Below are 14,998 nucleotides of genomic sequence, written 5' to 3'. Positions count from 1 at the left end.
CGGAAGTGACCACAGTAAACAAACGGTGTCCTAGCCTGTGCTACAGTAAAAATGGCCTATATAAAATAAAAAGAGGAGTAAAGCAATATATTAAGCGGCAATATAAATATATATTTAAACATCAAAGATGTTCAATCAAACCCACATAGTTTGAAACAACGTTCAAAACACACACAGCTCACAACTAAGCATATAAAGCCCGCTAGCTTAATGCTAACGTGTAATGTAAAACACCATAGACGGGCTAACAGAAATTAGCATCGGCTATCACCAATTCGCGGCAAACGAGCCACAGCAGTAAGCTGCTAAAAACTGTTTTAATTTCGGCTTTAGCGCTGTTAAAACATGGCTGGTTAAATTGTTTTGGGGAGATTAATGTTGTCTCATTGATGAAATTAACTGTGGCAGTGGCATTAGTTTGTTTGAATGAACAGTGAGCAGGGCTGCCCCTGGTCTGTATTGGTCTGTATTTCTATGGGGGAGTCCTCGCCACTCAGTCGCTCTGGTTGGCAGTCGGGGCAGTGTGTTTCACTTTTTCCTTTCTCCCGACGAGATGCGACAGACTCGTCGGCCAAAGCCGTCGGCGTCGGGAAGTGTCGTGGCGGTGTGTTAGAAGATATCCTCTTCAAAATGGTCTGATCCAGCAAAGTTAACATTAAACATGATGATTTATTGTTTTGATCTAACATTTGTATTGGATATATATTCGAAAAAACATGGTCTAATTCCTTTGTACAGCTACAACCTGCAGCCTGACATGTCTTTAGGCCACATGGCAGCAGGACCAGGATCACCTGATCTGATCTGATATGAAGACCATCTGGACGAAGCACAAATGGTGTGTATCTGATCCCTGGACTCATGAGGGGGAACAGGGATTTTTAAAAACCTTTGTTGCTTCTCCTCTTGTTTCCTTGTCAGCGGAGCTTGGAGCTCAGTGTTGTTGTGCTGTGAAGCTCACGGCTTTGCTAACCTCTGTGGTCCAGGTCTGGGCCGTATCAAAGCACCCAGACCTGCCCTCTCTTTATTCTTGCTCATGCTTTTAACCTGTGAAATCAATCAGGGATGACAGAGCTCGGTGGGATTCCCCCGCCTGGCCGGTGTGTTTCATGAGAGGAGCAGGTGTTCGTGTGTTGTTGCTGTGTTCGTGTTCGCCATCGTTTTTTTTTAATGCTCTGCAGCTTTAACGCCCGATCAAACAGGATCATTCCTGTCTTAATGTTCCTGAGGATTTCTCAGGTGTGTGTGTGTGTGTGTGTGTGTGTGTTTGTGAGGCAGAACACAATGTAAAACCCTTTGTACAACTATGCAGCACAAATAAAGTTTGATGAAAGTTGTGACAGTGAACTCAGTGTGTTCAACCCTGGGTCTGACCTGTCAGCAACGCTCCCTGGGGGCGTCACGCTTTTTTGATCTGTCGCCATGGCAACCGGAGGTCCAGACCTATTCTACTGTAGCGTGTTGGGTTGATCTGGGATACTCCTGTGTGTGTGTGTGTGTGTGTGTGGGGGTGTGTATGTGTTTGTGTTTGTGTGTGTGTGTGTGTGTGTGTGTGTGTGTGTGTGTAAGGGTGTAAGTGGCTCATAAATTCAGGAGATGCCCCCTCAGGGCTAACTCATGACGGCACACTTGGTAGAAACCCACGCATCACACACACTCACACAGTGTGTTGTACGCGCCCACACATCCTCCTGCTCATGCACGTGTCACACACACAACCTCAGTTTAGGCTGAAGATGTGATAAATATGCATGTGTGTGTGTGTCTGTGTTTATATTTGTGTGTGTCACCCCCTGACCCCATCACACCCCCCTACAAACACACACACACACACACTTTCACCTCCCATAACCCCAACTAACCCTCACCCACACACTCCCACACAAAAGGCGACCACCGCATGCAGCTGCAGAGGCTTTGAGCTCCTTTACTTCTCGTTTGAGTCACTGGGTCCCAACACAACTCTGACTGAGAGTTCAGCGCTTTTGTTTTAATGGTTGGAGTCATTTATATTATTGCCTAATGAACCAGTTGGCTAATGGAGCATGCTCTCTCTCATTTTTATTATATTGAATTTTTCTCAAACTGAGGTTGTCAGAATGAATTTAATTGTTTTGTGTCAGAAATCTGTGAAAATAAAATCCCAAATTGGTTTATGAGTCATCCAATAAAAAAAGAGCAGAATTCAAAATAAAACACAAGCAAAATCAAACCCTGTAAAGTGTTGGATGGTGGGAGGGGCTTGGTTGGCTGCTTTGTTGTGACATCACAAAGTGACAGGAAGTCCTGACGGCTGGTTTTAAGGCTCTGTGTGTATTTCTCTGTGGACTGACACAAACATCTACCTTTATACTGCATGGAGCTTTAACAAAAACATCTACCTTTATACTGCATGGAGCTTTAACAAAAACATCTACCTTTATACTGTATGGAGCTTTAACAAAAACATCTACCTTTATACTATGGAGCTTTAACAAAAACATCTACCTTTATACTGTATGGAGCTTTACTGTAACATATAGCCTATGTAATTTACTTCGTATTTTATCAAGTCCCTGCACAGATTTGAAAAGAGCTCTGTTCAAATAACAAACAAACAAACAAACTTTTGTTGTATTAGTACAAATTATTTGTTTGCACCAACCGTTTGTCTTCACAGATGAACACTGGACATTTTGGTTACACCATTTGCAGAATTTCCTATACGCAGAGAACAACTTTTCTCAGTCTTGCATGCTTATATAAGATACAGTAGTATTGTATATATTCATGCATATTTCCTATTCTCTCTCTGTCTCACACATACAGTAGGCCTACACACCTACATACACACTTGCACACACACACTTTGAAGAGGTTCTCATCTCACACTGAAGAGTACTCATAAATACTACATCAGAAAAACCCACGTACACGTGTTGCTATGAATATGCAGAGCATCGCTGCAGGGGATACACGGGGTCATAGTGCAAGCGTTGGGGTGAGATACGCGTGTGTGTGTGATACGCGTGTGTGTGTGTGTGTGTGTGTGTGTGTGTGTGTGTGTGTGTGTGTGTGTGTGTGTGTGTGTGTGTGAGTTATGAACTTTGATCCTGTGGGATCGCCACGAGCCAAACAACATATACCACAATAAACACTACATTGTGTTGTTTATAATCATTAATGTTTAATTGAAAAGACTTGGAAAGACTCTTTAACATGAACATTAGCTTCATGTAAGATTAACCATACATTGTTATGAATCATGCATTTGTAAGAGTGAACTGAGGACCCTATGTGGATATTTTCAGCAACTCTTCATCACTTTTTTTTTAACCATAAATAAAGTTGGTCTTGAACAAACAATTGCATCTTCAAATGTTCTCATCTGTCTCTCAGGTTCTTATAAGTACAACAACATCTTTGCAAACATCAGTCAAGTGACGTCCAAGTTACATTAAGATCCTGTTGAACTGTTTTCTCTTTGAACGTTCTTTATACTTTGGTGGATCTGAACGAGCTGGTTATGAGCTCTGCATGATCACAGGATAAAAATGTTCTTGAACTCCGAGGTGTACAAGAAATGACATGTTGTTCTTTTCAAACTGGTTTGACTTCACATCTTAGATCAAGTTTGAACATTTGGCTCCAGGCTGATTGTCCTCAGGTCCCATTTGGTTGGATGTTTTTTAAGAAGTTTGTGCTACTCTGTGGTTGTTTTCCATGAGACGGTTAAGATCACATTTACTCTAGCTGAAACATGTGAATTATGAGTTTTTGGGGATTTCTGCCATATTTACCATTCATTAGCCTACATACAGTAAGAGGGACAGGACAGGACAAATCCAGGACAGTTTGATCCAATGTCTTCCAAATGTCGCATGATATAGTGTAGCTATAATACTGTCAATTAATCAACACTGGGTTTTGACTTGAACCTGATTTTTCTCCTGAGTTTGGTATGAGCTCAGACCCACAGTATAGGCTTATCATGATGTGCTCCATTTACAAACATGGAAGTCTATGATTAATAGGCTATAATGAAATGAAACTATAACAATGTCACACTTGCAAATGTTTAGACTTAAATTTTATTTGGCAATGTTTTTAAAAAGTTGCCTACAAACAAATAAAGCCTAACATGCACCAAAACAAATGGGCTGTTAGCTGTTAGCCACTACAATATGATTTTGATACATAATTTTTATACATACAAACAGTTTAGGAAACAATCAGGGGGGTTCAAGATTAAAACTCCAACTCAAAGTTTGTAAATTCTGACTTCCCAGTACAACTGTAACACACCATGAGAGTCAAACTCCTAAAAACCTAATACCCACCACCAACATCCCAGAGTAATCAGCCCGCTTCCTTGCCTCGCCACATCTATTCGTATATGCTCACGCTGGACGACCTGCAGAAGGTTTGCCTTTGTTAGTTGTCGGGTCCTCTGGGGGTTAATGACCTAGAATCCGTCATCTTCTAATCCTCCTCGAGATGAAAAGAGACATTGTTTACATACATCTGCCTTCAAAGGGGAAGGAGCCCAAATTAGAAGCAGCAAGTCAAACAGTATGCAGATGAGGCAGCTGAATGGGCTGAATAGACGACTGCCGACTGGAGGCGCGCACGTCCCTCACCCTCCTCGCCCCCTCGCCTTCATCTCTCAGTCGTGTCCTGTGGGTGAGGATGATTGGGGGCGGAGGGGGCAGAGGCAGGTGCTGTCACAACCTCCCCCCTCACACTTACACACACACACACACACACACACACACACTTCACTACACCCTCAGGCCTCTGCAGGGCTCCTCCATTGTGGTTCCTCTCCAAAAAAAAAAAAAAAAGGGGCAGCTGTTGCGTCTCGCACCCCCTCCAGTGTTTGCTGTCATGTGTGTGTTGGCATGTGCGTGTCTGCTTGTTTATCAGCGAGTGTGTGTGTGATTTATAAAGTTCATGTTTATATTCAACAGGCTGTTAGTGCGATGGGTTTTTGCCTTCAGCTGTTTTGGTTCTGGTCGGGTTCATAATAATTGCTCATCGTCTCACTTCTTACTCCTCTCCTCCGTCCTACGTCGCTGCCTCTTCACTCCATACTTCACCTGTTAGTTTCTGCAAACTTCCTCCTCAAGTTCTGTCCATCAATTAGTTTTGAAGTGAAACAGGAAAGAAAGGAAATCTGATTCTTACTGGGAACTAAATGAAACTTTATTGTCCCAACTTCATACTTAACATTAATTCTGCATAATTTTGACAAGCCAACAGGAAGTTGATGGAGTTGACACCAGGAATAATACAGCTGAGCTTCACATTGTGATTTTTACATCTACAGTCAACTTCAAATGATTAACCTAAAAGATGAAAATTGAAATGTCCAAAGATATTTATATTTTACTTCCACTATACTTCCTGATATTGTGTTAATTGCTTCCAGACATGCTTCATTGTGCCACCTCAGGTCCATTTGAGAATGTCAACACTTGAGTGATCGGAAATTTTTCTTGTTGGATGATTGGATTTGTTTGCAGTATTCATGGTGATCCTTCTGTGACCAAACTAAATAGCTTTTCTTAGAATCCCAGACAGTATTGTACAAAGATAAAGAATAGATGCTAAACTCTAAAGAGTTGCAAGTATGTTTCTTGTTGTGAAGCTATACTAGCCTGCAGAGATCTAGATCAGTGAGTGAGTGAGTCTATATATATGTTCAAAACAAAATAATGTGGCAACTCCATAGCTGCTATTACCACTGTGCAAACTTCAGCCAGTTTTGTCGAACCCAAGCCAGTTCAGGAAAAGCAGAAACATCCAGCGTGTTATCGCTAACATGCTTGGGGTGTTGTTCATTTTGTCTCTCTGGGTAAAATTGTTGAAAACAGAAGCTGGAAACAAGTTTGATACAGGAAATGAGCCACAAAACCAAAACAATGAGCTAAAAGAGGCTAAAAATCTTCGTGGAGCTGCAGCACTGGTGGTAACTCTCTGTGGGACCGTGATAATCAGAAACCCCTTTGTTGCTATAAAAATATTGATTAGTATAATTTAAATATTCATTGGCTTTGCACAATCTGCCTCAACTTAGAAAAAAAGGCCTCATTATTCCTTCCTCTGTCTCTTTCATCCCATCTTCCCCCCTCCCTCCCCTCTGTCTCTTCCCACTCCCTTGTCCTTTAAAAATAAAAAGCTTTGAGGGTAACAAGCGTGTCCACGGTTCAGATGAGCCCCTGGTGGCCCCCCCTCTGACAGTCTGCCCCTTTGTCTCCACCCGGGGGCCCAGATGCCTCCGCTCGGCCCTGGAATGACCACATCGGCATCGTAGGAATGGCACCAGGAATTCTTTTGTGTTCGGCCCCCGTTCAGCCTCACCCCTCCATCGCTCTGCTAATTTAATCAGCTCAGGGTAGAAAAACACACATAGCCTCGATAAGAACTCCATTGTTTGTCCCAAATGTGAGCAGACAGCTGATGAGGTAATAGTTACATGTCTGTGGGAATGTTTGAACCCCCTGTGGCGACAAGTGTTTTGGCATTTCTCTCCATGATTTATTTGTATTTGCTACAGAAGTGTGGGATTACGATGCCAATTGTCCGTGGCTTCACGGTTCATTACGTTTTGATGACTTTATTACATGAGCAGCAGAAACTGAGCTTTTTATAACCGAGCTGCAAAGGCCGCACTCTGCGATACAGAATGTGCTGCTGGCTGTGATTATATTTTAATACAGAAAAACATAATTTAATCACAGCATAAAAGTCCCTGACAGAGCGGCGTCATTGTGTTGAGTGTGTTGGGATGAACGCTGTCATTTTTAGGACGTCAGCAGAGGCGATATGTGTCAAAACACCACCCGCCTCCCAGCCACACAACCACGCCAGCGCTCGTCCGCCGCCGTCCTTCGTGATCGTCTGTGACAGCCTGATGGTCGACGTGTAAGTGAGCCTATAGGCCAACAATAGCTTTAAACGCAGGCTCACACACACACAGCACGACAACAGCACTCAACTACAAACTAAGACGTGTGTGTATCAGAGTGAATGGTCCTTTTTTTTCCTGCTTTGTGATGAATTGATTTCCACCAGACGCCAGCCTTCACCGTGTGAAGTGATGAATGGGTGATTAACATGGCAGGGATATGGTGCAAATGAATTTCTGGTGACCCAGAAGGCAAGGGGTGTGTGGGAGTGTGTGTGTGTGTGTGTGTGTGTGAGGGGGCGTTATGTGGGAGGGCAGGGGACCACAGAGAGCAGCACCTGCATTATAGCATGATTTACATTTTTAACATTTATTGTTTTATTGATTGGACCAGAGCAGGTGCAGGTGCAGGGTCAGGGTCGGGGTCTGCTCCGGCCACAAAAACACTCCCCACACAAAATCAGCCTCTTTTATTTTCTCCTTCCCACTCTCTGATTGGATCAATCTTGAATCCCTTTTATTATCCACTGCAGTTAAACCACAACACTGTCACATCGCCGCCAAACGTGGACCGGCAGTTGTTGGTTCATGTCTATGTTAAAGCTGGTTTCATATGGTGACCAGATTGCTGAAATGAAAACCAGCATCATTTCCAATTCAGTCGTCAATATATCATTAAAATATCCAATGTTTTTATCCATCAAATAAAAAAGCATGGATAATATATTGGTTTAATATATTTTACAGTTAGACCATGAGTAATAGTAATAAACTTTATTTATATGGCACTTTTCCGAACTGACTTCATAAAAATGTAGGAAACACAAAAACACTCTAAATGAGCATTTAGTAAAAGTTCTGACAGCAACAGAACATGTAGAAACAGTAGGCCTAATGGGGACAAAACAATAAAACAAAACACTAAATAAAATGGCACAAACCTTGACCTGCAGGCCTCCGTCCACAGATCTCAGGTCCTGGTTAAAGAACAGTATGATTGACTTAAAGCAAATTATTTAAAAATCTACAGTTTGTAAAAACATGTTTACACTCCTGCAGCACATTTTCAGTTTTAGTTTGACAGAGAAAAATGAAGCCAAGAAATTTAGATACAACATTTTTACAGTGGTTTACTTTATAACTCTCGTCATGGAGCTAAATGTAAACGGTAAAACTGACAGTGATGCTTTAAACCACAGGCACAAATCAGTATTTGTTTTTATTTGATTTTCATTGCCAGAAGTCAAAGTTTCAGGCTTTGGAAAAACTTTTTTTTTTTTTTTTTAACCATTGATTTGTTTATTTTTGTTGTCAGACTCATGCTGCACCACAACCTTGTGTTATTTGCATAATGCATATTCTTCATTCTTTATACATTTACTCTCCTTTTCCCTCCCTTTATCACTGGTTTCTTCTGTTCTTGTTGTTACATGATGAGCTACATGATGAACAGATATTTTTCCACACTGAGCTAACAAACAAATTCAGGTTTGAGAACTACTGTGTTTTCTATGTGAATGTCTGAACAGGCTGCAGGCAGGGAACGAGAAGCATTTACCCCCCCACCCCCCTTCATTAACTACAGTGAAGGTGCCCTTGAGCAAGGTGCTTAACCCCCCACTGCTGCAGTGCATCTGCTCAGTGGTCAACAACGGTACACAACTCTGGCCGCACTGGGCAGATGCCAGATGTAGGTGTTTGTGTATGAACGACTCTAATGAGCAACAACATTACAGAAGTCTTTTTATAGCTACACGGTTCTGGACAAGCTCATCAGCTCGCAAGAGCATGAAAACAAAATAATGATTGGAAAAAGAAGAAGAAGAAAAAAACAGCCACGGCCTCTGAAGCATGTTTCTGTTGATGCTCGCAGCCGTTTCGCTCTCAGACCAACTCGTGGGAAGTTTTATGTTTATGCAGGAGTCAAAAATATAATATTTCTAACATATCTCAACCCCTTCATATACAATGATACATGTTACACTGCACAGGCTACGTATTATTCCTTTAAAAAACCTATTAGAGACTTTAAAGCACGTGAATTTGTTTTATTTTCAATATTAGAATATTTATGCCACTTTAATGTTTGTCTATTAAGTTTATAAGTTTAGATAAGTGAATGGGAATTAGCGTAGCTTAGCACAAAGACTGGAGTCATAGGGAAACAGCTAGCCTGGTTCATCTACCAGCAAAATAACTCATATTATCCTGTTTTTTTCATGTACGGTAGATACATTGCAGCACTGTAACTTTGTTGTGTATTTTCTGGTGTAAAAAAAAGAAAAGAAAAGAAAGAAAAATGAAAAAGAAGCAACCAATGAAACTAGAAACACAACACTATCTCACCTTATAGTTGATGATCCTAACATTTTAGCATGCAGTTAGCTGTTTACACGCTCAGAATAAACAGTAAGGGACCGTTCGTTATTTATGGAATGGGCCACCGGAGGAAAATGGGGGGGGGTCATGTCATAATATTCTTTGTTGAGGGGTGGGTCCACTAAAAAAAAAAGGTCAGTGAGGGGGGGTCATTCAACATTTTGTCTGGAGGACACTGCAATGCCCGCAGAAAACAAAAACGGGACATTTCAAAGCTGCAAGCACTGATGACAATGAGAGCAACGGCCCCCGAATCACAACGTTATTTTATGTTGCCCTGATCTGCCCTGAGTTGGTTTCGAACCCGGGTCTCCCGCACCGCAGGCGAAGATGCTAACCGCTTCGCCAAGAACTCAATAAGGGTTCTGCCCGCGGCTTAGCACATCTCTTATGGGTGAGTGAGTTTAACTTCAGTACCGTACAGAGGCTACGCTGCCTGCCTGCCTCATTGCGTAACTCTACATAGTCTGAGCAGCACGTACGTTCACGTTGCTTTTGTGAATTGTAAACAAACAGACGCCCCCTCGGTTTTAGCGTCCAGCAGTTTAGCGGCTAATTCAACTGCAGTGATGGATAACTGTACCGGAGAGGACAACTTCATGAGCTACATTTGAGGAATAAACGGCAGCTTTTACCTGACGGGAGACCGACGCCTGAGCTACGGTAGCTAACAGCTAGCTGGTTTTATCTACTTTCTCTCTCTCTCTCTTTCCCTCTCTTTCTTACACACACACACACACACACACACACACACACACACACACACACACACACACACACACACACACACACACACACACACACACACACACACACACACACACACACACACACAGTTGTCTGTCATATCTGTCGTAAACCTTGTAATAATACGTTGTTGTTGAGTGCAGTTCACATTATTGTTGCTTCGGTTTGAGTGTGGATTAATTGTTAATGGCTTGTTGTGTAATGTGAGCTGGTCCACAATCGCGATTCTGTTATTGATGAGTTGGGTTTTAATAACAGCTGATAAATGGCATGGATTGATGAGAAGGCTGCACATAGTTGTCAAAATGAAATAATGTAGTGTCACGAGCTACGTGATGCGATGTCGCGTGTCGATGACTGGGGGGGGGGGGTCATGTATCTTTTGATAAGGCTTAATGCAGGGTCATGTTAAAATTTACTGACTCCGACAGGGGGGTCATGTAAAAAAAAAAAAAAGTCCTGTGAGTCCCTCCGGTGGCACTGATGATAAATAACGAACAGTCCCTAAGTGTCAGGTTTTCACTCAGTTAGCCTAATCTGTTTTTTTTCTGTTTTAAGATAAAGGTTGGTGTTAATTCTCTGTGAGTTTGTCAGCAGTACTGGCAAAGTTACCTTATATGTCACATTTTCTCTGACGTGGAGCCTGTTAACCTGGAATAAAAACTCATCATATCTGACTCTGCCTATTTTTAGAAACTGCAGTTGATGCAGTGTCTGCCCCGTGTTGCCTTGTTAGCCCTGGTCACTGTAATATTCTCCCTGCCCTGTCAAGACTTGGACTCAAACACTTCCTCACTGTGTCCTCTCTTTCCACTCTGCTGCTCTTGCTGACACAAACCCGGGGAAAGCTACACTGTGGGAGACGATTAATAGGGTTCAGGTGCTGTTCTCCGCCTCTCTTTGTCTCACCCCTTCGTTTGCCTCATGACCAGAACCCCGCCCTGCCCAGTTCAACAACATTGAACACGAGCAGCTTCAAAAGAATCGCTTCGTTCTTCAAGGTCAGAGGATGTGAAACTTTCAGCCCTGACAAATGATGAGCAGATTATCTAATGTGAATCTGCAGCTGAGATTTAAATCAGCTGTAAAAGACAGAAGAACAAATGTTTGTATGAGTTGTTTTTGAACTTTCAACATTCATTATTGTTTGTGTACTTCATTTTGAAGTGACAAACAAATTCACAAGTGGAGGAAAACACCTGTTTGCTCTGACAGTTCAGTCCTTATCACAACAATTCTGCAAAACAACTGCCTGAGGATCTAAGCTATAAATCTCATCTGAAGCTCTAACAACAACAGGTCGGTGACAGCCAATCAGAAGAGAGGAGACTCTGGGCCTCTCTTCTGATTCTGATTGTTTTTAAGTGATCCAATAAAAATAATAGGGCAGATTTCAGAATAAAACACTCAGAGAAACCGAAGCCTGCAAGTGTTGGATGGTGGGTCCAGGTGGTGGGCGGGGCTTGGTGAGTGACTGCTTTGTTGTGACATCACAAAGTGACAGGAAGTCTTGACGGCTGGTTTTAAGGCTCAGTCTCTGAATACAGGCTGTGTTAATCTATGGACTGAGGCTTTGATACTTTCACAGTATTAATATAGCACCTATAGAGCTGCTTTATAATCACACTACACATGGATGGACATCTACCTTACCATACTGTATGGAGCTTTAACACAAACGTCTACCTTTATACTGTATGGAGCTTTAACACAAAAATCTACCTTTATACTGTATAGAGCTTCAATACAAACATCTACCTTTATACTGTATGGAGCTTTAACACAAATATCTACCTTTATACTGTATGGAGCTTTAACACAAACGTCTACCTTTATACTGTATAGAGCTTTAATACAAACATCTACCTTTATACTGTATGGAGCTTTAACACAAATATCTACCTTTAATACAAACATTATAGAGTGTGGGAGCTTTAAAGCTTTGTGATCACCAACATCCCAAACAATAATAATAATGAGATATTTAACACCAATTTGCGCATCTCAGAGAAGAACTAAATCTGACATGGAACAAATCTAGATGTCATTGACAAAACTAGGAAAAGGATTTCACATGTCTTGGTTTGATATCCATCTATTCACCAGCCACTCTCACTCCTCGTCGCTCCACCTCCACCCCCCACCTGCTGTCCCCCATCATAAATTCAGGAAGATTAATATTTCATCCGCCACTTCACTGGGCTCTCTGGCAGCATTAGGGAAGATGAGGAAGCACTGGTGGTGGAGGTGGTGGTGGTTGGAGGGGGGGGCACCTTGTGAGTCACGTGGTGTGGTGTGCAGATCCAGTCATCGCTCACGTGTTTTATTATGCTAACAACATGAGAGAGAAAGAGCGTGAGAGAGAGAGGGAGGACATTCTGCCTCCTCATTATGCTCATGGGGATTTTTAGAGAGCATGAGCTGTGTGAAAAAAGTTTCCTCAGACTAGAGATGGACTGACAAAACACTGTGACCAGGTAACCTCAGTCAAAGAGCTTTACCTCTGTGTGTGACGATGACATACAGGCTCAAATAAAAACCTTGTTAAATGAATGGAAAAATGTGACAAATGCTTACGGGCGCACTGCATGATACAATTAAACAGCTGCAGTTTTTCACAGTCGGTTTGACTCAGTCATTGAATGAAAATTTGAAAACATTGTAATTCTCAAATCTATAATTAATTTCCTCTCTGCAGCTTAAATTTCTCTCTGCCCTCGCACATATACAGTAAAGGGTACAAAAATCTCTAAATCAATCCAGTCATGCATTGCTTGATGTCGATAAAACACATGTATGTTACTGTCATTGAGCAGCTCATTGGGTTTAGTTTTGCATGCAGGTGCACAGACATGTGACAGTTCACTGTTTGTGTTGGTTTGGTCAGAAGGAAGAAGCATGCAGAAGTTTCACCAAGGAATAACAAGAAGTCAGGGGAGAGAAGAAAAAAATATTATTTCCATGTGCAAAACAAGCCAAAGAGCAGTTTTTTGTGCCTTCAAAACTGTCTAGGTTGAATCATGAAAAAGATATTTGTTTATGTAAACATTCACTTGCTGATATTTACTGTATATTGGTCCCAAAATCCTATAGGCTATATATCATGCCCTAATAATGTTTTCTGACAGGTGAATAGAGCAGAACAGAGTTTAAAGTTTGACAGTGAGAACTGTAAATGAATGATGATTGGATTTACACTTTGTTTCGCACAGTAGAAGTTGCTGTTAACACTTCATCTCGTGTGTTTCTGTTCACAGTCTTTCCCCAAAAAGCTCCTTGCAGCTGCAGAACTGGTGATAATCATTTGCCCTTTCATGCTGCTCGCAGTCATTTGATTTAGTGTAAGAGTAAAGAGATGATAAGTGGTGCTTTCAGGCTCTTTGAACCTTCAGCTGAAGTAAAACATAACAGTTTGCAGACTGTATCAGGCTTTATTTTATACATGAAATGGCTGGTGATTAGAGGGGAGGCCTGTGTGGAGCCAGAGAGAAGCGGATTACTCTGTACAATTGAGTTAACCTGGAACATGAGAGCGAACTGTTGTGTTGAAGATGGAGAGACGAGGAGGAGGAGGAGGAGGAGGAGGAGGAGGAGGAGGAGGAGGAGGGGTGTGAAAGGCTACATTAAGGGTTTTTTTGTGTGTTGAACAGAAAGCAGCGAGAATCAATCTCTCCTCTGTGAGACGACAACAATAGAAGATAGAGTCGCTCATTTCATAATGAAGACGCCGGGGCCGGTTCTGACCGAGTGCCCTCCGGTGGGCCAAGAGTCAATTCTGCACTGATATTATTCAATGATAATGCGGGAGCTGTAATTAAATTTCTCAGCCCCAGTCCGAATTGTGGTTTGTTCATAGACTGTAAAAAGAATGGACGTAGCGTCCGTGACGTCACCCATTGGTTTTGGGGAGTCGTTTTTGTGACTCAAATATGGCGGCCTGAACAGCGCCATGTTGGATTGGCCGGCCGAGAACCCGCCCACTGGCCTCGAAGCAGCTGTCCACGGAGCTGCTCGGACCTGTCACTCAACGTTTCCGCGCCCTAATTGGCCAGAGTTTTAACCTAATAACAGTAAAACGGTAGAGTTAAAAAAAAAATTCACCCCCCTCAGAGTGTGTGCGGGGGTAGAAACTATCGATTGAGACGAAAAAACGTTCTGACACCAGGCTTTTAACATGTTTACTGAGGATGTAAAGTCGGCGATTTTAACACGGGGGTCTATGGGGAATGCTCCCTTCTGACACCAGCCCCCAGAGGAATCCGAGGGGATTGCAGTTTTTTGAACGCGGAAGTGAGCTTCACTTCTCAGACCGACAACTGCCCCCTTGGGTTTGTTACTATGGAAACGTCGACTCCTCATGAACCAGAGTGGCGTTCGTGTCACAGTTTTTTATGTTTTAATGAAGGCAATGTGGTCTGATAATTAGCAAGCAGTGATAAACAGCTCACTTCACAGGGTAAATGATGCTTCCATATTTCTTATCTAATTGCAGATATACACATATTACGCCCGAGTAAATGGATATGGATAGAGTTTAAATGATTAGCCTGCAGAATCAGATAATATCAGATTAATTTGTATTTATCTGTTGGTGGTTTTTACCGATGATAAAAGATAATTACAGCGCAGGCTTCATCAGTCATTCATCAGTAATGAGTTGACTTTCAGTGACGTCCTGAAGATACAGGATTTATAGACGTTGAGTTTTCAGAGTAGATCTCATCAGAGGGGGATCCAACAGTTATTACATTAGTTATCAAAAGGATATCACATTAAATTAGCTTAAATGGGATTTTCCCTAGTGTCAGAAACTGATAAAAAATCTTATGAGAGATATATTTTTTATGTATTTAGGCTTAGTCTCAGCTTTGTCAAACTAGAGTCACCTCCTTTGTTTGAAAAGTCCTGATGTGTCTTGATGTAGAGTATGTGTTTTTATATCAGGTTCTGATTACTTCAAAATTGCCTTACAGAAATAGTAAG

Source organism: Trachurus japonicus, chromosome 22, assembly GCF_045865225.1.
Source record: "Trachurus japonicus isolate A0001 chromosome 22, Traja_1.0".
In the NCBI taxonomy this organism is placed as follows: domain Eukaryota; kingdom Metazoa; phylum Chordata; class Actinopteri; order Carangiformes; family Carangidae; genus Trachurus; species Trachurus japonicus.
This window is presented reverse-complemented; position numbering follows the sequence as displayed.